Below are 22,394 nucleotides of genomic sequence, written 5' to 3'. Positions count from 1 at the left end.
GTGTTGCGGCCAGCTCAAAAGAAAGCGAGTTGAAGAAAGGAGCTCAGGGCCACTGTAATTCACAAACCTGCAGAGTTATAAATGACAGCTATCGTCCAAAAATATACTGAAGTAAGGCTGCCAAGAGGACTTGAAAGCGGGGCAGAATTGCAGGAAACCGATTTCAGGAGGTAGACTGGAATTGCATTGAAAGCATAGGAAAAGAGGCAGAACGTCCACAATGATGCACTTGGCCAAAAAGGGCGTATGCGTTTTTTCCTGAATATATTCAGGAAAAAACGCATACGCCCTTTTTGGCCAACCAAGCAAGCTTGCAAAGGAAATCTGCACTACAATGAAGTCTCACTTCCCCCTGGTCAAAAGGGCCATCTGAAAAAAGTGTAAAATCCAGAAAGGCAGGACAGGCCATGGAGAACTGGGAGCCTTGTTATGCTGATGGGCGGGATGTAAATTGCCAACAGACACTCGGGAGAAGTGTATGGTGTTTCCTGAAACATCTAAAAAACAAAGCAACAGAGCCTAGGGCACTTCCACTTATGGTCCTATAGCTTAGGGAAATTAAAATCAAAAAGACACAGCCACCCCAAAGTTTGGGACGCCTCTGTTTACAAGAACCTCGTTTACCGTACAAGTTCAATATCACAGAAAGTGAAAAATGGATAAAGAACTTGTGGTACTTACGTACAATGCAGTATCACTCAACAATGAAATCTATGTCATCAGGCCCGTAGCAGCATAATGAGTGGATTCAGGTACGATGATTCTAACTGAAATAAGTCACACAGAAAAAGAAACATCATAAGATATCACTAATACACGGAATGTAAACTTGGCTACACAGGAACTGAATTCCAAAACAGAACAGGGTCTCAAAATTAGAAAACCAACTTATGCTTGCTTAAGGGGAAAGGTGAGTTGGGGTGCTGCATAAAACCAGACATTGAAATGAGCACAGATAAAGTTCCTTAAGCCAAATATGGAATAGACAAGAGCTACTCCTTGCTCAATGAAATGGACTCAACACCGCATATTAAACGCCTAAGAATGTACCTGACTAGTAAGTATCTTAAAACCTATGGATTGCTATGTCTCCAAAAGAGAATCAAGCATGTGTACAGGGGCATAAACGCAGCAGTGATAGGATTGGAGAGGTTCAGTGAGCAAATGAAGACCCTTTGAAGTCATATTGCATTGTACCCATTCCACGGGTCTCAACTCTCCAGGTTTAAGGTATTCTTCCTTCAGCTAAAACATGCATGTGGAACCCAGAGTATGATCAACCGTGTGAACGGGAGACATGTTCAAATATGTCTCAGTTTTCCTCCCCTGGTACTCGGGTGCAACATTCCAGACGCTTTACTAACACTCTCCGCACTTGGAGAGTCAGCACCTTTAAGCTCCTGTTTGGCCCAGTTTGCAATTTCTGCGGAAGATGAACAGAAATAGGGAGAACCAATGAGAGACTAGCTGGAGGTGTCTGGACGGGCAAATTTAACTCTCATTTCCCACCAGGAAGAGGAAATAACCAAAGGCTCAGCATGCCGTGCCGGAACCAGATTAGGGCCTGAAGCCATCCTGCGGTGTTGCGGCCAGCTCAAAAGAAAGCGAGTTGAAGAAAGGAGCTCAGGGGCACTGTAATTCACAAACCTGCAGAGTTATAAATGACAGCTATCGTCCAAAAATATACTGAAGTAAGGCTGCCAAGAGGACTTGAAAGCGGGGCAGAATTGCAGGAAACCGATTTCAGGAGGTAGACTGGAATTGCATTGAAAGCATAGGAAAAGAGGCAGAACGTCCACAATGATGCACTTGGCCAAAAAGGGCGTATGCGTTTTTTCCTGAATATATTCAGGAAAAAACGCATACGCCCTTTTTGGCCAACCAAGCAAGCTTGCAAAGGAAATCTACACTACAATGAAGTCTCACTTCCCCCCGGTCAAAAGGGCCATCTGAAAAAAGTGTAAAATCCAGAAAGGCAGGACAGGCCATGGAGAACTGAGAGCCTTGTTATGCTGATGGGCGGGATGTAAATTGCCAACAGACACTCGGGAGAAGTGTATGGTGTTTCCTGAAACATCTAAAAAACAAAGCAACAGAGCCTAGGGCACTTCCACTTATGGTCCTATAGCTTAGGGAAATTAAAATCAAAAAGACACAGCCACCCCAAAGTTTGGGACGCCTCTGTTTACAAGAACCTCGTTTACAGTACAAGTTCAACATCGCAGAAAGTGAAAAATGGATAAAGAAGTTGTGGTATTTACTTACAAAGCAATATCACTCAGCAATGAAATCTATGTCATCAGGCCCTTAGCAGCACAATGAGTGGATTCAGGTATGATGATTCTAACTGAAATAAGTCACACAGAAAAAGAAACATCATAAGATATCAGTAATACACGGAATGTAAACTTGGCTACACAGGAACTGAATTACAGAACAGAACAGGGTCTCAAATTTAGAAAACCAACTTATGCTTGCTTAAGGGGAAAGGTGAGTTGGGGTGCTGCATAAAACCAGAGATTGAAATGAGCACAGATAAAGTTCCTTAAGCCAAATATGGAATAGACAAGAGCTACTCCTTGCTCAACGAAATGGACTCAACACCGCATATTAAATGCCTAAGAATGTACCTGACTAGTAAGTATCTTAAAACCTATGGATTGCTATGTCTCCGAAAGAGAATCAAGCATGTGTACAGGGGCATAAACGCAGCAGTGATAGGATTGGAGAGGTTCGGTGAGCAAATGAAGACCCTTTGAAGTCATATTGCATGGTACCCATTCCACGGGTTTCAACTACCCAGGTTTAAGGTATTCTTCCTTCAGCTAAAACATGCATGTGGAACCTAGAGTATGATCAACCATGTGATCGGGAGACGTGTTCAAATATGTCTTAGTTTTCGTACCCTGGTACTCGGGTGCAACATTCCAGACGCTTTACTAACACCCTCCCGACTTGGAGAGTCAGTCCCTTTAACCTCCTGTTTGGCCCAGTTTGCAATTTCTGCGGAAGATGAACAGGAATAGCGAGAACCAATGAGAGACTAGCTGGAGGTGTCTGGACGGGCAAATTTAACTCTCATTTCCCACCAGGAAGAGGAATTAACCAAAGGCTCAGCGTGCCGTGACGGAACCAGATTAGGGCCTGAAGCCATCCTGCGGTGTTGCGGCCAGCTCAAAAGAAAGCGAGTTGAAGAAAGGAGCTCAGGGGCACTGTAATTCACAAACCTGCAGAGTTATAAATGACAGCTATCGTCCAAAAATATACTGAAGTAAGGCTGCCAAGAGGACTTGAAAGCGGGGCAGAATTGCAGGAAACCGATTTCAGGAGGTAGACTGGAATTGCATTGAAAGCATAGGAAAAGAGGCAGAACGTCCACAATGATGCACTTGGCCAAAAAGGGCGTATGCGTTTTTTCCTGAATATATTCAGGAAAAAACGCATACGCCCTTTTTGGCCAACCAAGCAAGCTTGCAAAGGAAATCTGCACTACAATGAAGTCTCACTTCCCCCCGGTCAAAAGGGCCATCTGAAAAAAGTGTAAAATCCAGAAAGGCAGGCCAGGCCATGGAGAACTGGGAGCCTTGTTATGCTGATGGGCGGGATGTAAATTGCCAACAGACACTCGGGAGAAGTGTATGGTGTTTCCTGAAACATCTAAAAAACAAAGCAACAGAGCCTAGGGCACTTCCACTTATGGTCCTATAGCTTAGGGAAATTAAAATCAAAAAGACACAGCCACCCCAAAGTTTGGGACGCCTCTGTTTACAAGAACCTCGTTTACAGTACAAGTTCAACATCGCAGAAAGTGAAAAATGGATAAAGAAGTTGTGGTATTTACTTACAAAGCAATATCACTCAGCAATGAAATCTATGTCATCAGGCACTTAGCAGCACAATGAGTGGATTCAGGTATGATGATTCTAACTGAAATAAGTCACACAGAAAAAGAACCATCATAAGATATCAGTAATACACGGAATGTAAACTTGGCTACACAGGAACTGAATTACAGAACAGAACAGGGTCTCAAATTTAGAAAACCAACTTATGCTTGCTTAAGGGGAAAGGTGAGTTGGGGTGCTGCATAAAACCAGACATTGAAATGAGCACAGATAAAGTTCCTTAAGCCAAATATGGAATAGCAAGAGCTACTCCTTGCTCAATGAAATGGACTCAACACCGCATATTAAACGCCTAAGAATGTACCTGACTAGTAAGTATCTTAAAACCTATGGATTGCTATGTCTCCAAAAGAGAATCAAGCATGTGTACAGGGGCATAAACGCAGCAGTGATAGGATTGGAGAGGTTCAGTGAGCAAATGAAGACCCTTTGAAGTCATATTGCATGGTACCCATTCCACGGGTCTCAACTCTCCAGGTTTAAGGTATTCTTCCTTCAGCTAAAACATGCATGTGGAACCCAGAGTATGATCAACCGTGTGAACGGGAGACATGTTCAAATATGTCTCAGTTTTCCTCCCCTGGTACTCGGGTGCAACATTCCAGACGCTTTACTAACACCCTCCGCACTTGGAGAGTCAGCACCTTTAACCTCCTGTTTTGCCCAGTTTGCAATTTCTGCGGAAGATGAACAGGAATAGCGAGAACCAATGAGAGACTAGCTGGAGGTGTCTGGACGGGCAAATTTAACTCTCATTTCCCACCAGGAAGAGGAATTAACCAAAGGCTCAGCGTGCCGTGCCGGAACCAGATTAGGGCCTGAAGCCATCCTGCGGTGTTGCGGCCAGCTCAAAAGAAAGCGAGTTGAAGAAAGGAGCTCAGGGGCACTGTAATTCACAAACCTGCAGAGTTATAAATGACAGCTATCGTCCAAAAATATACTGAAGTAAGGCTGCCAAGAGGACTTGAAAGCGGGGCAGAATTGCAGGAAACCGATTTCAGGAGGTAGACTGGAATTGCATTGAAAGCATAGGAAAAGAGGCAGAACGTCCACAATGATGCACTTGGCCAAAAAGGGCGTAGGCGTTTTTTCCTGAATATATTCAGGAAAAAACGCATACGCCCTTTTTGGCCAACCAAGCAAGCTTGCAAAGGAAATCTGCACTACAATGAAGTCTCACTTCCCCCCGGTCAAAAGGGCCATCTGAAAAAAGTGTAAAATCCAGAAAGGCAGGACAGGCCATGGAGAACTGGGAGCCTTGTTATGCTGATGGGCGGGATGTAAATTGCCAACAGACACTCGGGAGAAGTGTATGGTGTTTCCTGAAACATCTAAAAAACAAAGCAACAGAGCCTAGGGCACTTCCATTTATGGTCCTATAGCTTAGGGAAATTAAAATCAAAAAGACACAGCCACCCCAAAGTTTGGGACGCCTCTGTTTACAAGAACCTCGTTTACAGTACAAGTTCAACATCGCAGAAAGTGAAAAATGGATAAAGAAGTTGTGGTATTTACTTACAAAGCAATATCACTCAGCAATGAAATCTATGTCATCAGGCCCTTAGCAGCACAATGAGTGGATTCAGGTATGATGATTCTAACTGAAATAAGTCACACAGAAAAAGAAACATCATAAGATATCAGTAATACACGGAATGTAAACTTGGCTACACAGGAACTGAATTACAGAACAGAACAGGGTCTCAAATTTAGAAAACCAACTTATGCTTGCTTAAGGGGAAAGGTGAGTTGGGGTGCTGCATAAAACCAGACATTGAAATGAGCACAGATAAAGTTCCTTAAGCCAAATATGGAATAGACAAGAGCTACCTCTTGCTCAATGAAATGGACTCAACACCGCATATTAAATGCCTAAGAATGTACCTGACTAGTAAGTATCTTAAAACCTATGGATTGCTATGTCTCCGAAAGAGAATCAAGCATGTGTACAGGGGCATAAACGCAGCAGTGATAGGATTGGAGAGGTTCGGTGAGCAAATGAAGACCCTTTGAAGTCATATTGCATGGTACCCATTCCACGGGTTTCAACTACCCAGGTTTAAGGTATTCTTCCTTCAGCTAAAACATGCATGTGCAACCTAGAGTATGATCAACCATGTGATCGGGAGACGTGTTCAAATATGTCTCAGTTTTCGTACCCTGGTACTCGGGTGCAACATTCCAGACGCTTTACTAACACCCTCCCGACTTGGAGAGTCAGTCCCTTTAACCTCCTGTTTGGCCCAGTTTGCAATTTCTGCGGAAGATGAACAGGAATAGCGAGAACCAATGAGAGACTAGCTGGAGGTGTCTGGACGGGCAAATTTAACTCTCATTTCCCACCAGGAAGAGGAATTAACCAAAGGCTCAGCGTGCCGTGCCGGAACCAGATTAGGGCCTGAAGCCATCCTGCGGTGTTGCGGCCAGGTCACAAGAAAGCGAGTTGAAGAAAGGAGCTCAGGGGCACTGTAATTCACAAACCTGCAGAGTTATAAATGACAGCTATCGTCCAAAAATATACTGAAGTAAGGCTGCCAAGAGGACTTGAAAGCGGGGCAGAATTGCAGGAAACCGATTTCAGGAGGTAGACTGGAATTGCATTGAAAGCATAGGAAAAGAGGCAGAACGTCCACAATGATGCACTTGGCCAAAAAGGGCGTATGCGTTTTTTCCTGAATATATTCAGGAAAAAACGCATACGCCCTTTTTGGCCAACCAAGCAAGCTTGCAAAGGAAATCTGCACTACAATGAAGTCTCACTTCCCCCCGGTCAAAAGGGCCATCTGAAAAAAGTGTAAAATCCAGAAAGGCAGGACAGGCCATGGAGAACTGGGAGCCTTGTTATGCTGATGGGCGGGATGTAAATTGCCAACAGACACTCGGGAGAAGTGTATGGTGTTTCCTGAAACATCTAAAAAACAAAGCAACAGAGCCTAGGGCACTTCCACTTATGGTCCTATAGCTTAGGGAAATTAAAATCAAAAAGACACAGCCACCCCAAAGTTTGGGATGCCTCTGTTTACAAGAACCTCGTTTACAGTACAAGTTCAACATCGCAGAAAGTGAAAAATGGATAAAGAAGTTGTGGTATTTACTTACAAAGCAATATCACTCAGCAATGAAATCTATGTCATCAGGCCCTTAGCAGCACAATGAGTGGATTCAGGTATGATGATTCTAACTGAAATAAGTCACACAGAAAAAGAAACATCATAAGATATCAGTAATACACGGAATGTAAACTTGGCTACACAGGAACTGAATTACAGAACAGAACAGGGTCTCAAATTTAGAAAACCAACTTATGCTTGCTTAAGGGGAAAGGTGAGTTGGGGTGCTGCATAAAACCAGAGATTGAAATGAACACAGATAAAGTTCCTTAAGCCAAATATGGAATAGACAAGAGCTACTCCTTGCTCAACGAAATTGACTCAACACCGCATATTAAATGCCTAAGAATGTACCTGACTAGTAAGTATCTTAAAACCTATGGATTGCTATGTCTCCGAAAGAGAATCAAGCATGTGTACAGGGGCATAAACGCAGCAGTGATAGGATTGGAGAGGTTTGGTGAGCAAATGAAGACCCTCTGAAGTCATATTGCATGGTACCCATTCCACGGGTTTCAACTACCCAGGTTTAAGGTATTCTTCCTTCAGCTAAAACATGCATGTGGAACCTAGAGTATGATCAACCATGTGATCGGGAGACGTGTTCAAATATGTCTCAGTTTTCGTACCCTGGTACTCGGGTGCAACATTCCAGACGCTTTACTAACACCCTCCCGACTTGGAGAGTCAGTCCCTTTAACCTCCTGTTTGGCCCAGTTTGCAATTTCTGCGGAAGATGAACAGGAATAGCGAGAACCAATGAGAGACTAGCTGGAGGTGTCTGGACGGGCAAATTTAACCCTCATTTCCCACCAGGAAGAGGAATTAACCAAAGGCTCAGCGTGCCGTGCCGGAACCAGATTAGGGCCTGAAGCCATCCTGCGGTGTTGCGGCCAGCTCAAAAGAAAGCGAGTTGAAGAAAGGAGCTCAGGGGCACTGTAATTCACAAACCTGCAGAGTTATAAATGACAGCTATCGTCCAAAAATATACTGAAGTAAGGCTGCCAAGAGGACTTGAAAGCGGGGCAGAATTGCAGGAAACCGATTTCAGGAGGTAGACTGGAATTGCATTGAAAGCATAGGAAAAGAGGCAGAACGTCCACAATGATGCACTTGGCCAAAAAGGGCGTATGCGTTTTTTCCTGAATATATTCAGGAAAAAACGCATACGCCCTTTTTGGCCAACCAAGCAAGCTTGCAAAGGAAATCTGCACTACAATGAAGTCTCACTTCCCCCCGGTCAAAAGGGCCATCTGAAAAAAGTGTAAAATCCAGAAAGGCAGGACAGGCCATGGAGAACTGGGAGCCTTGTTATGCTGATGGGCGGGATGTAAATTGCCAACAGACACTCGGGAGAAGTGTATGGTGTTTCCTGAAACATCTAAAAAACAAAGCAACAGAGCCTAGGGCACTTCCACTTATGGTCCTATAGCTTAGGGAAATTAAAATCAAAAAGACACAGCTACCCCAAAGTTTGGGACGCCTCTGTTTACAAGAACCTCGTTTACAGTACAAGTTCAACATCGCAGAAAGTGAAAAATGGATAAAGAAGTTGTGGTATTTACTTACAAAGCAATATCACTCAGCAATGAAATCTATGTCATCAGGCCCTTAGCAGCACAATGAGTGGATTCAGGTATGATGATTCTAACTGAAATAAGTCACACAGAAAAAGAAACATCATAAGATATCAGTAATACACGGAATGTAAACTTGGCTACACAGGAACTGAATTACAGAACAGAACAGGGTCTCAAATTTAGAAAACCAACTTATGCTTGCTTAAGGGTAAAGGTGAGTTGGGGTGCTGCATAAAACCAGAGATTGAAATGAGCACAGATAAAGTTCCTTAAGCCAAATATGGAATAGACAAGAGCTACTCCTTGCTCAACGAAATGGACTCAACACCGCATATTAAATGCCTAAGAATGTACCTGACTAGTAAGTATCTTAAAACCTATGGATTGCTATGTCTCCGAAAGAGAATCAAGCATGTGTACAGGGGCATAAACGCAGCAGTGATAGGATTGGAGAGGTTCGGTGAGCAAATGAAGACCCTTTGAAGTCATATTGCATGGTACCCATTCCACGGGTTTCAACTACCCAGGTTTAAGGTATTCTTCCTTCAGCTAAAACATGCATGTGCAACCTAGAGTATGATCAACCATGTGATCGGGAGACGTGTTCAAATATGTCTCAGTTTTCGTACCCTGGTACTCGGGTGCAACATTCCAGACGCTTTACTAACACCCTCCCGACTTGGAGAGTCAGTCCCTTTAACCTCCTGTTTGGCCCAGTTTGCAATTTCTGCGGAAGATGAACAGGAATAGCGAGAACCAATGAGAGACTAGCTGGAGGTGTCTGGACGGGCAAATTTAACTCTCATTTCCCACCAGGAAGAGGAATTAACCAAAGGCTCAGCGTGCCGTGCCGGAACCAGATTAGGGCCTGAAGCCATCCTGCGGTGTTGCGGCCAGCTCAAAAGAAAGCGAGTTGAAGAAAGGAGCTCAGGGGCACTGTAATTCACAAACCTGCAGAGTTATAAATGACAGCTATCGTCCAAAAATATACTGAAGTAAGGCTGCCAAGAGGACTTGAAAGCGGGGCAGAATTGCAGGAAACCGATTTCAGGAGGTAGACTGGAATTGCATTGAAAGCATAGGAAAAGAGGCAGAACGTCCACAATGATGCACTTGGCCAAAAAGGGCGTATGCGTTTTTTCCTGAATATATTCAGGAAAAAACGCATACGCCCTTTTTGGCCAACCAAGCAAACTTGCAAAGGAAATCTGCACTACAATGAAGTCTCACTTCCCCCCGGTCAAAAGGGCCATCTGAAAAAAGTGTAAAATCCAGAAAGGCAGGACAGGCCATGGAGAACTGGGAGCCTTGTTATGCTGATGGGCGGGATGTAAATTGCCAACAGACACTCGGGAGAAGTGTATGGTGTTTCCTGAAACATCTAAAAAACAAAGCAACAGAGCCTAGGGCACTTCCACTTATGGTCCTATAGCTTAGGGAAATTAAAATCAAAAAGACACAGCCACCCCAAAATTTGGGACGCCTCTGTTTACAAGAACCTCGTTAACCGTACAAGTTCAATATCACAGAAAGTGAAAAATGGATAAAGAACTTGTGGTACTTACGTACAATGCAGTATCACTCAGCAATGAAATCTATGTCATCAGGCCCGTAGCAGCATAATGAGTGGATTCAGGTACGATGATTCTAACTGAAATAAGACACACAGAAAAAGAAACATCATAAGATATCACTAATACACGGAATGTAAACTTGGCTACGCAGGAACTGAATACCAAAACAGAACAGGGTCTCAAATTTAGAAAACCAACTTATGCTTGCTTAAGGGGAAAGATGAGTTGGGGTGCTGAATAAAACCAGAGATTGAAATGAGCACAGATAAACTTCCTTAAGCCAAATATGGAATAGACAAGAGCTACTCCTTGCTCAACGAAATGGACTCAACACCGCATATTAAACGCCTAAGAATGTACCTGACTAGTAAGTATCTTAAAACCTATGGATTGCTATGTCTCCGAAAGAGAATCAAGCATGTGTACAGGGGCATAAACGCAGCAGTGATAGGATTGGAGAGGTTTGGTGAGCAAATGAAGACCCTCTGAAGTCATATTGCATGGTACCCATTCCACGTGTTTCAACTACCCAGGTTTAAGGTATTCTTCCTTCAGCTAAAACATGCATGTGGAACCTAGAGTATGATCAACCATGTGATCGGGAGACGTGTTCAAATATGTCTCAGTTTTCGTACCCTGGTCCTCGGGTGCAACATTCCTGACGCTTTACTAACACCCTCCCGACTTGGAGAGTCAGTCCCTTTAACCTCCTGTTTGGCCCAGTTTGCAATTTCTGCGGAAGATGAACAGGAATAGCGAGAACCAATGAGAGACTAGCTGGAGGTGTCTGGACGGGCAAATTTAACTCTCATTTCCCACCAGGAAGAGGAATTAACCAAAGGCTCAGCATGCCGTGCCGGAACCAGATTAGGGCCTGAAGCCATCCTGCGGTGTTGCGGCCAGCTCAAAAGAAAGCGAGTTGAAGAAAGGAGCTCAGGGGCACTGTAATTCACAAACCTGCAGAGTTATAAATGACAGCTATCGTCCAAAAATATACTGAAGTAAGGCTGCCAAGAGGACTTGAAAGCGGGGCAGAATTGCAGGAAACCGATTTCAGGAGGTAGACTGGAATTGCATTGAAAGCATAGGAAAAGAGGCAGAACGTCCACAATGATGCACTTGGCCAAAAAGGGCATATGCGTTTTTTCCTGAATATATTCAGGAAAAAACGCATACGCCCTTTTTGGCCAACCAAGCAAGCTTGCAAAGAAATCTGCACTACAATGAAGTCTCACTTCCCCCCGGTCAAAAGGGCCATCTGAAAAAAGTGTAAAATCCAGAAAGGCAGGACAGGCCATGGAGAACTGGGAGCCTTGTTATGCTGATGGGCGGGATGTAAATTGCCAACAGACACTCGGGAGAAGTGTATGGTGTTTCCTGAAACATCTAAAAAACAAAGCAACAGAGCCTAGGGCACTTCCACTTATGGTCCTATAGCTTAGGGAAATTAAAATCAAAAAGACACAGCCACCCCAAAGTTTGGGATGCCTCTGTTTACAAGAACCTCGTTTACAGTACAAGTTCAACATCGCAGAAAGTGAAAAATGGATAAAGAAGTTGTGGTATTTACTTACAAAGCAATATCACTCAGCAATGAAATCTATGTCATCAGGCCCTTAGCAGCACAATGAGTGGATTCAGGTATGATGATTCTAACTGAAATAAGTCACACAGAAAAAGAAACATCATAAGATATCAGTAATACACGGAATGTAAACTTGGCTACACAGGAACTGAATTACAGAACAGAACAGGGTCTCAAATTTAGAAAACCAACTTATGCTTGCTTAAGGGGAAAGGTGAGTTGGGGTGCTGCATAAAACCAGAGATTGAAATGAACACAGATAAAGTTCCTTAAGCCAAATATGGAATAGACAAGAGCTACTCCTTGCTCAACGAAATGGACTCAACACCGCATATTAAATGCCTAAGAATGTACCTGACTAGTAAGTATCTTAAAACCTATGGATTGCTATGTCTCCGAAAGAGAATCAAGCATGTGTACAGGGGCATAAACGCAGCAGTGATAGGATTGGAGAGGTTTGGTGAGCAAATGAAGACCCTCTGAAGTCATATTGCATGGTACCCATTCCACGGGTTTCAACTACCCAGGTTTAAGGTATTCTTCCTTCAGCTAAAACATGCATGTGGAACCTAGAGTATGATCAACCATGTGATCGGGAGACGTGTTCAAATATGTCTCAGTTTTCGTACCCTGGTACTCGGGTGCAACATTCCAGACGCTTTACTAACACCCTCCCGACTTGGAGAGTCAGTCCCTTTAACCTCCTGTTTGGCCCAGTTTGCAATTTCTGCGGAAGATGAACAGGAATAGCGAGAACCAATGAGAGACTAGCTGGAGGTGTCTGGACGGGCAAATTTAACCCTCATTTCCCACCAGGAAGAGGAATTAACCAAAGGCTCAGCGTGCCGTGCCGGAACCAGATTAGGGCCTGAAGCCATCCTGCGGTGTTGCGGCCAGCTCAAAAGAAAGCGAGTTGAAGAAAGGAGCTCAGGGGCACTGTAATTCACAAACCTGCAGAGTTATAAATGACAGCTATCGTCCAAAAATATACTGAAGTAAGGCTGCCAAGAGGACTTGAAAGCGGGGCAGAATTGCAGGAAACCGATTTCAGGAGGTAGACTGGAATTGCATTGAAAGCATAGGAAAAGAGGCAGAACGTCCACAATGATGCACTTGGCCAAAAAGGGCGTATGCGTTTTTTCCTGAATATATTCAGGAAAAAACGCATACGCCCTTTTTGGCCAACCAAGCAAGCTTGCAAAGGAAATCTGCACTACAATGAAGTCTCACTTCCCCCCGGTCAAAAGGGCCATCTGAAAAAAGTGTAAAATCCAGAAAGGCAGGACAGGCCATGGAGAACTGGGAGCCTTGTTATGCTGATGGGCGGGATGTAAATTGCCAACAGACACTCGGGAGAAGTGTATGGTGTTTCCTGAAACATCTAAAAAACAAAGCAACAGAGCCTAGGGCACTTCCACTTATGGTCCTATAGCTTAGGGAAATTAAAATCAAAAAGACACAGCTACCCCAAAGTTTGGGACGCCTCTGTTTACAAGAACCTCGTTTACAGTACAAGTTCAACATCGCAGAAAGTGAAAAATGGATAAAGAAGTTGTGGTATTTACTTACAAAGCAATATCACTCAGCAATGAAATCTATGTCATCAGGCCCTTAGCAGCACAATGAGTGGATTCAGGTATGATGATTCTAACTGAAATAAGTCACACAGAAAAAGAAACATCATAAGATATCAGTAATACACGGAATGTAAACTTGGCTACACAGGAACTGAATTACAGAACAGAACAGGGTCTCAAATTTAGAAAACCAACTTATGCTTGCTTAAGGGTAAAGGTGAGTTGGGGTGCTGCATAAAACCAGAGATTGAAATGAGCACAGATAAAGTTCCTTAAGCCAAATATGGAATAGACAAGAGCTACTCCTTGCTCAACGAAATGGACTCAACACCGCATATTAAATGCCTAAGAATGTACCTGACTAGTAAGTATCTTAAAACCTATGGATTGCTATGTCTCCGAAAGAGAATCAAGCATGTGTACAGGGGCATAAACGCAGCAGTGATAGGATTGGAGAGGTTCGGTGAGCAAATGAAGACCCTTTGAAGTCATATTGCATGGTACCCATTCCACGGGTTTCAACTACCCAGTTTTAAGGTATTCTTCCTTCAGCTAAAACATGCATGTGGAACCTAGAGTCTGATCAACCATGTGATCGGGAGACGTGTTCAAATATGTCTCAGTTTTCGTACCCTGGTACTCGGGTGCAACATTCCAGACGCTTTACTAACACCCTCCCGACTTGGAGAGTCAGTCCCTTTAACCTCCTGTTTGGCCCAGTTTGCAATTTCTGCGGAAGATGAACAGGAATAGCGAGAACCAATGAGAGACTAGCTGGAGGTGTCTGGACGGGCAAATTTAACCCTCATTTCCCAACAGGAAGAGGAATTAACCAAAGGCTCAGCGTGCCGTGCCGGAACCAGATTAGGGCCTGAAGCCATCCTGCGGTGTTGCGGCCAGCTCAAAAGAAAGCGAGTTGAAGAAAGGAGCTCAGGGGCACTGTAATTCACAAACCTGCAGAGTTATAAATGACAGCTATCGTCCAAAAATATACTGAAGTAAGGCTGCCAAGAGGACTTGAAAGCGGGGCAGAATTGCAGGAAACCGATTTCAGGAGGTAGACTGGAATTGCATTGAAAGCATAGGAAAAGAGGCAGAACGTCCACAATGATGCACTTGGCCAAAAAGGGCGTATGCGTTTTTTCCTGAATATATTCAGGAAAAAACGCATACGCCCTTTTTGGCCAACCAAGCAAGCTTGCAAAGGAAATCTGCACTACAATGAAGTCTCACTTCCCCCCGGTCAAAAGGGCCATCTGAAAAAAGTGTAAAATCCAGAAAGGCAGGACAGGCCATGGAGAACTGGGAGCCTTGTTATGCTGATGGGCGGGATGTAAATTGCCAACAGACACTCGGGAGAAGTGTATGGTGTTTCCTGAAACATCTAAAAAACAAAGCAACAGAGCCTAGGGCACTTCCACTTATGGTCCTATAGCTTAGGGAAATTAAAATCAAAAAGACACAGCTACCCCAAAGTTTGGGACGCCTCTGTTTACAAGAACCTCGTTTACAGTACAAGTTCAACATCGCAGAAAGTGAAAAATGGATAAAGAAGTTGTGGTATTTACTTACAAAGCAATATCACTCAGCAATGAAATCTATGTCATCAGGCCCTTAGCAGCACAATGAGTGGATTCAGGTATGATGATTCTAACTGAAATAAGTCACACAGAAAAAGAAACATCATAAGATATCAGTAATACACGGAATGTAAACTTGGCTACACAGGAACTGAATTACAGAACAGAACAGGGTCTCAAATTTAGAAAACCAACTTATGCTTGCTTAAGGGTAAAGGTGAGTTGGGGTGCTGCATAAAACCAGAGATTGAAATGAGCACAGATAAAGTTCCTTAAGCCAAATATGGAATAGACAAGAGCTACTCCTTGCTCAACGAAATGGACTCAACACCGCATATTAAATGCCTAAGAATGTACCTGACTAGTAAGTATCTTAAAACCTATGGATTGCTATGTCTCCGAAAGAGAATCAAGCATGTGTACAGGGGCATAAACGCAGCAGTGATAGGATTGGAGAGGTTCGGTGAGCAAATGAAGACCCTTTGAAGTCATATTGCATGGTACCCATTCCACGGGTTTCAACTACCCAGTTTTAAGGTATTCTTCCTTCAGCTAAAACATGCATGTGGAACCTAGAGTCTGATCAACCATGTGATCGGGAGACGTGTTCAAATATGTCTCAGTTTTCGTACCCTGGTACTCGGGTGCAACATTCCAGACGCTTTACTAACACCCTCCCGACTTGGAGAGTCAGTCCCTTTAACCTCCTGTTTGGCCCAGTTTGCAATTTCTGCGGAAGATGAACAGGAATAGCGAGAACCAATGAGAGACTAGCTGGAGGTGTCTGGACGGGCAAATTTAACTCTCATTTCCCACCAGGAAGAGGAATTAACCAAAGGCTCAGCGTGCCGTGCCGGAACCAGATTAGGGCCTGAAGCCATCCTGCGGTGTTGCGGCCAGCTCAAAAGAAAGCGAGTTGAAGAAAGGAGCTCAGGGGCACTGTAATTCACAAACCTGCAGAGTTATAAATGACAGCTATCGTCCAAAAATATACTGAAGTAAGGCTGCCAAGAGGACTTGAAAGCGGGGCAGAATTGCAGGAAACCGATTTCAGGAGGTAGACTGGAATTGCATTGAAAGCATAGGAAAAGAGGCAGAACGTCCACAATGATGCACTTGGCCAAAAAGGGCGTATGCGTTTTTTCCTGAATATATTCAGGAAAAAACGCATACGCCCTTTTTGGCCAACCAAGCAAACTTGCAAAGGAAATCTGCACTACAATGAAGTCTCACTTCCCCCCGGTCAAAAGGGCCATCTGAAAAAAGTGTAAAATCCAGAAAGGCAGGACAGGCCATGGAGAACTGGGAGCCTTGTTATGCTGATGGGCGGGATGTAAATTGCCAACAGACACTCGGGAGAAGTGTATGGTGTTTCCTGAAACATCTAAAAAACAAAGCAACAGAGCCTAGGGCACTTCCACTTATGGTCCTATAGCTTAGGGAAATTAAAATCAAAAAGACACAGCCACCCCAAAGTTTGGGACGCCTCTGTTTACAAGAACCTCGTTTACAGTACAAGTTCAACATCGCAGAAAGTGAAAAATGGATAAAGAAGTTGTGGTATTTACTTACAAAGCAATATCACTCAGCAATGAAATCTATGTCATCAGGCCCTTAGCAGCACAATGAGTGGATTCAGGTATGATGATTCTAACTGAAATAAGTCACACAGAAAAAGAAACATCATAAGATATCAGTAATACACGGAATGTAAACTTGGCTACACAGGAACTGAATTACAGAACAGAACAGGGTCTCAAATTTAGAAAACCAACTTATGCCTGCTTAAGGGTAAAGGTGAGTTGGGGTGCTGCATAAAACCAGAGATTGAAATGAGCACAGATAAAGTTCCTTAAGCCAAATATGGAATAGACAAGAGCTACTCCTTGCTCAACGAAATGGACTCAACACCCCATATTAAATGCCTAAGAATGTACCTGACTAGTAAGTATCTTAAAACCTATGGATTGCTATGTCTCCGAAAGAGAATCAAGCATGTGTACAGGGCCATAAACGCAGCAGTGATAGGATTGGAGAGGTTCGGTGAGCAAATGAAGACCCTTTGAAGTCATATTGCATGGTACCCATTCCACGGGTTTCAACTACCCAGGTTTAAGGTATTCTTCCTTCAGCTAAAACATGCATGTGGAACCTAGAGTATGATCAACCATGTGATCGGGAGATGTGTTCAAATATGTCTCAGTTTTCGTACCCTGGTACTCGGGTGCAACATTCCAGACGCTTTACTAACACCCTCCCAACTTGGAGAGTCAGCGCCTTTAACCTCCTGTTTGGACCAGTTTGCAATTTCTGCGGAAGATGAACAGGAATAGCGAGAACCAATGAGAGACTAGCTGGAGGTGTCTGGACGGGCAAATTTAACCCTCATTTCCCACCAGGAAGAGGAATTAACCAAAGGCTCAGCGTGCTGTGCCGGAACCAGATTAGGGCCTGAAGCCATCCTGCGGTGTTGCGGCCAGCTCAAAAGAAAGCGAGTTGAAGAAAGGAGCTCAGGGGCACTGTAATTCACAAACCTGCAGAGTTATAAATGACAGCTATCGTCCAAAAATATACTGAAGTAAGGCTGCCAAGAGGACTTGAAAGCGGGGCAGAATTGCAGGAAACCGATTTCAGGAGGTAGACTGGAATTGCATTGAAAGCATAGGAAAAGAGGCAGAACGTCCACAATGATGCACTTGGCCAAAAAGGGCGTATGCGTTTTTTCCTGAATATATTCAGGAAAAAACGCATACGCCCTTTTTGGCCAACCAAGCAAGCTTGCAAAGGAAATCTGCACTACAATGAAGTCTCACTTCCCCCCGGTCAAAAGGGCCATCTGAAAAAAGTGTAAAATCCAGAAAGGCAGGACAGGCCATGGAGAACTGGGAGCCTTGTTATGCTGATGGGCGGGATGTAAATTGCCAACAGACACTCGGGAGAAGTGTATGGTGTTTCCTGAAACATCTAAAAAACAAAGCAACAGAGCCTAGGGCACTTCCACTTATGGTCCTATAGCTTAGGGAAATTAAAATCAAAAAGACACAGCCACCCCAAAGTTTGGAACGCCTCTGTTTACAAGAACCTCGTTTACAGTACAAGTTCAACATCGCAGAAAGTGAAAAATGGATAAAGAAGTTGTGGTATTTACTTACAAAGCAATATCACTCAGCAATGAAATCTATGTCATCAGGCCCTTAGCAGCACAATGAGTGGATTCAGGTATGATGATTCTAACTGAAATAAGTCACACAGAAAAAGAAACATCATAAGATATCAGTAATACACGGAATGTAAACTTGGCTACACAGGAACTGAATTACAGAACAGAACAGGGTCTCAAATTTAGAAAACCAACTTATGCTTGCTTAAGGGTAAAGGTGAGTTGGGGTGCTGCATAAAACCAGAGATTGAAATGAGCACAGATAAAGTTCCTTAAGCCAAATATGGAATAGACAAGAGCTACCTCTTGCTCAATGAAATGGACCCAACACCGCATATTAAATGCCTAAGAATGTACCTGACTAGTAAGTATCTTAAAACCTATGGATTGCTATGTCTCCGAAAGAGAATCAAGCATGTGTACAGGGGCATAAACGCAGCAGTGATAGGATTGGAGAGGTTCGGTGAGCAAATGAAGACCCTTTGAAGTCATATTGCATGGTACCCATTCCACGGGTTTCAACTACCCAGGTTTAAGGTATTCTTCCTTCAGCTAAAACATGCATGTGGAACCTAGAGTATGATCAACCATGTGATCGGGAGACGTGTTCAAATATGTCTCAGTTTTCGTACCCTGGTACTCGGGTGCAACATTCCAGACGCTTTACTAACACCCTCCCGACTTGGAGAGTCAGTCCCTTTAACCTCCTGTTTGGCCCAGTTTGCAATTTCTGCGGAAGATGAACAGGAATAGCGAGAACCAATGAGAGACTAGCTGGAGGTGTCTGGACGGGCAAATTTAACTCTCATTTCCCACCAGGAAGAGGAATTAACCAAAGGCTCAGCGTGCCGTGCCGGAACCAGATTAGGGCCTGAAGCCATCCTGCGGTGTTGCGGCCAGCTCAAAAGAAAGCGAGTTGAAGAAAGGAGCTCAGGGGCACTGTAATTCACAAACCTGCAGAGTTATAAATGACAGCTATCGTCCAAAAATATACTGAAGTAAGGCTGCCAAGAGGACTTGAAAGCGGGGCAGAATTGCAGGAAACCGATTTCAGGAGGTAGACTGGAATTGCATTGAAAGCATAGGAAAAGAGGCAGAACGTCCACAATGATGCACTTGGCCAAAAAGGGCGTATGCGTTTTCTCCTGAATATATTCAGGAAAAAACGCATACGCCCTTTTTGGCCAACCAAGCAAGCTTGCAAAGGAAATCTGCACTACAATGAAGTCTCACTTCCCCCCGGTCAAAAGGGCCATCTGAAAAAAGTGTAAAATCCAGAAAGGCAGGACAGGCCATGGAGAACTGAGAGCCTTGTTATGCTGATGGGCGGGATGTAAATTGCCAACAGACACTCGGGAGAAGTGTATGGTGTTTCCTGAAACATCTAAAAAACAAAGCAACAGAGCCTAGGGCACTTCCACTTATGGTCCTATAGCTTAGGGAAATTAAAATCAAAAAGACACAGCCACCCCAAACATTGGAACGCCTCTGTTTACAAGAACCTCGTTTACAGTACAAGTTCAACATCGCAGAAAGTGAAAAATGGATAAAGAAGTTGTGGTATTTACTTACAAAGCAATATCACTCAGCAATGAAATCTATGTCATCAGGCCCTTAGCAGCACAATGAGTGGATTCAGGTATGATGATTCTAACTGAAATAAGTCACACAGAAAAAGAAACATCATAAGATATCAGTAATACACGGAATGTAAACTTGGCTACACAGGAACTGAATTACAGAACAGAACAGGGTCTCAAATTTAGAAAACCAACTTATGCTTGCTTAAGGGTAAAGGTGAGTTGGGGTGCTGCATAAAACCAGAGATTGAAATGAGCACAGATAAAGTTCCTTAAGCCAAATATGGAATAGACAAGAGCTACCTCTTGCTCAACGAAATGGACTCAACACCGCATATTAAACACCTAAGAATGTACCTGACTAGTAAGTATCTTAAAACCTATGGATTGCTATGTCTCCGAAAGAGAATCAAGCATGTGTACAGGGGCATAAACGCAGCAGTGATAGGATTGGAGAGGTTCGGTGAGCAAATGAAGACCCTCTGAAGTCATATTGCATGGTACCCATTCCACGGGTTTCAACTACCCAGGTTTAAGGTATTCTTCCTTCAGCTAAAACATGCATGTGCAACCTAGAGTATGATCAACCATGTGATCGGGAGACGTGTTCAAATATGTCTCAGTTTTCGTACCCTGGTACTCGGGTACAACATTCCAGACGCTTTACTAACACCCTCCCAATTTGGAGAGTCAGTCCCTTTAACCTCCTGTTTGGCCCAGTTTGCAATTTCTGCGGAAGATGAACAGGAATAGCGAGAACCAATGAGAGACTAGCTGGAGGTGTCTGAACGGGCAAATTTAACTCTCATTTCCCACCAGGAAGAGGAATTAACCAAAGGCTCAGCGTGCCGTGCCGGAACCAGATTAGGGCCTGAAGCCATCCTGCGGTGTTGCGGCCAGCTCAAAAGAAAGCGAGTTGAAGAAAGGAGCTCAGGGGCACTGTAATTCACAAACCTGCAGAGTTATAAATGACAGCTATCGTCCAAAAATATACTGAAGTAAGGCTGCCAAGAGGACTTGAAAGCGGGGCAGAATTGCAGGAAACCGATTTCAGGAGGCAGACTGAAATTGCATTGAAAGCATAGGAAAAGAGGCAGAACGTCCACAATGATGCACTTGGCCAAAAAGGGCGTATGCGTTTTTTCCTGAATATATTCAGGAAAAAACGCATACGCCCTTTTTGGCCAACCAAGCAAGCTTGCAAAGGAAATCTGCACTACAATGAAGTCTCACTTCCCCCCGGTCAAAAGGGCCATCTGAAAAAAGTGTAAAATCCAGAAAGGCAGGACAGGCCATGGAGAACTGGGAGCCTTGTTATGCTGATGGGCGGGATGTAAATTGCCAACAGACACTCGGGAGAAGTGTATGGTGTTTCCTGAAACATCTAAAAAACAAAGCAACAGAGCCTAGGGCACTTCCACTTATGGTCCTATAGCTTAGGGAAATTAAAATCAAAAAGACACAGCCACCCCAAAGTTTGGGACGCCTCTGTTTACAAGAACCTCGTTTACAGTACAAGTTCAACATCGCAGAAAGTGAAAAATGGATAAAGAAGTTGTGGTATTTACTTACAAAGCAATATCACTCAGCAATGAAATCTATGTCATCAGGCCCTTAGCAGCACAATGAGTGGATTCAGGTATGATGATTCTAACTGAAATAAGTCACACAGAAAAAGAAACATCATAAGATATCAGTAATACACGGAATGTAAACTTGGCTACACAGGAACTGAATTACAGAACAGAACAGGGTCTCAAATTTAGAAAACCAACTTATGCTTGCTTAAGGGGAAAGGTGAGTTGGGGTGCTGCATAAAACCAGAGATTGAAATGAGCACAGATAAAGTTCCTTAAGCCAAATATGGAATAGACAAGAGCTACTCCTTGCTCAACGAAATGGACTCAACACCGCATATTAAATGCCTAAGAATGTACCTGACTAGTAAGTATCTTAAAACCTATGGATTGCTATGTCTCCGAAAGAGAATCAAGCATGTGTACAGGGGCATAAACGCAGCAGTGATAGGATTGGAGAGGTTCGGTGAGCAAATGAAGACCCTTTGAAGTCATATTGCATGGTACCCATTCCACAGGTTTCAACTACCCAGGTTTAAGGTATTCTTCCTTCAGCTAAAACATGCATGTGGAACCTAGAGTATGATCAACCATGTGATCGGGAGACGTGTTCAAATATGTCTCAGTTTTCGTACCCTGGTACTCGGGTGCAACATTCCAGACGCTTTACTAACACCCTCCCGACTTGGAGAGTCAGTCCCTTTAACCTCCTGTTTGGCCCAGTTTGCAATTTCTGCGGAAGATGAACAGGAATAGCGAGAACCAATGAGAGACTAGCTGGAGGTGTCTGGACGGGCAAATTTAACTCTCATTTCCCACCAGGAAGAGGAATTAACCAAAGGCTCAGCGTGTCGTGCCGGAACCAGATTAGGGCCTGAAGCCATCCTGCGGTGTTGCGGCCAGCTCAAAAGAAAGCGAGTTGAAGAAAGGAGCTCAGGGGCACTGTAATTCACAAACCTGCAGAGTTATAAATGACAGCTATCGTCCAAAAATATACTGAAGTAAGGCTGCCAAGAGGACTTGAAAGCGGGGCAGAATTGCAGGAAACCGATTTCAGGAGGTAGACTGGAATTGCATTGAAAGCATAGGAAAAGAGGCAGAACGTCCACAATGATGCACTTGGCCAAAAAGGGCGTATGCTTTTTTTCCTGAATATATTCAGGAAA

This window comes from Pseudorca crassidens, chromosome 8 (assembly GCF_039906515.1).
Source record: "Pseudorca crassidens isolate mPseCra1 chromosome 8, mPseCra1.hap1, whole genome shotgun sequence".
NCBI lineage: Eukaryota > Metazoa > Chordata > Mammalia > Artiodactyla > Delphinidae > Pseudorca > Pseudorca crassidens.
The sequence above is the reverse complement of the archived record's forward strand: the minus strand, read 5'-3'. Positions refer to the sequence as shown.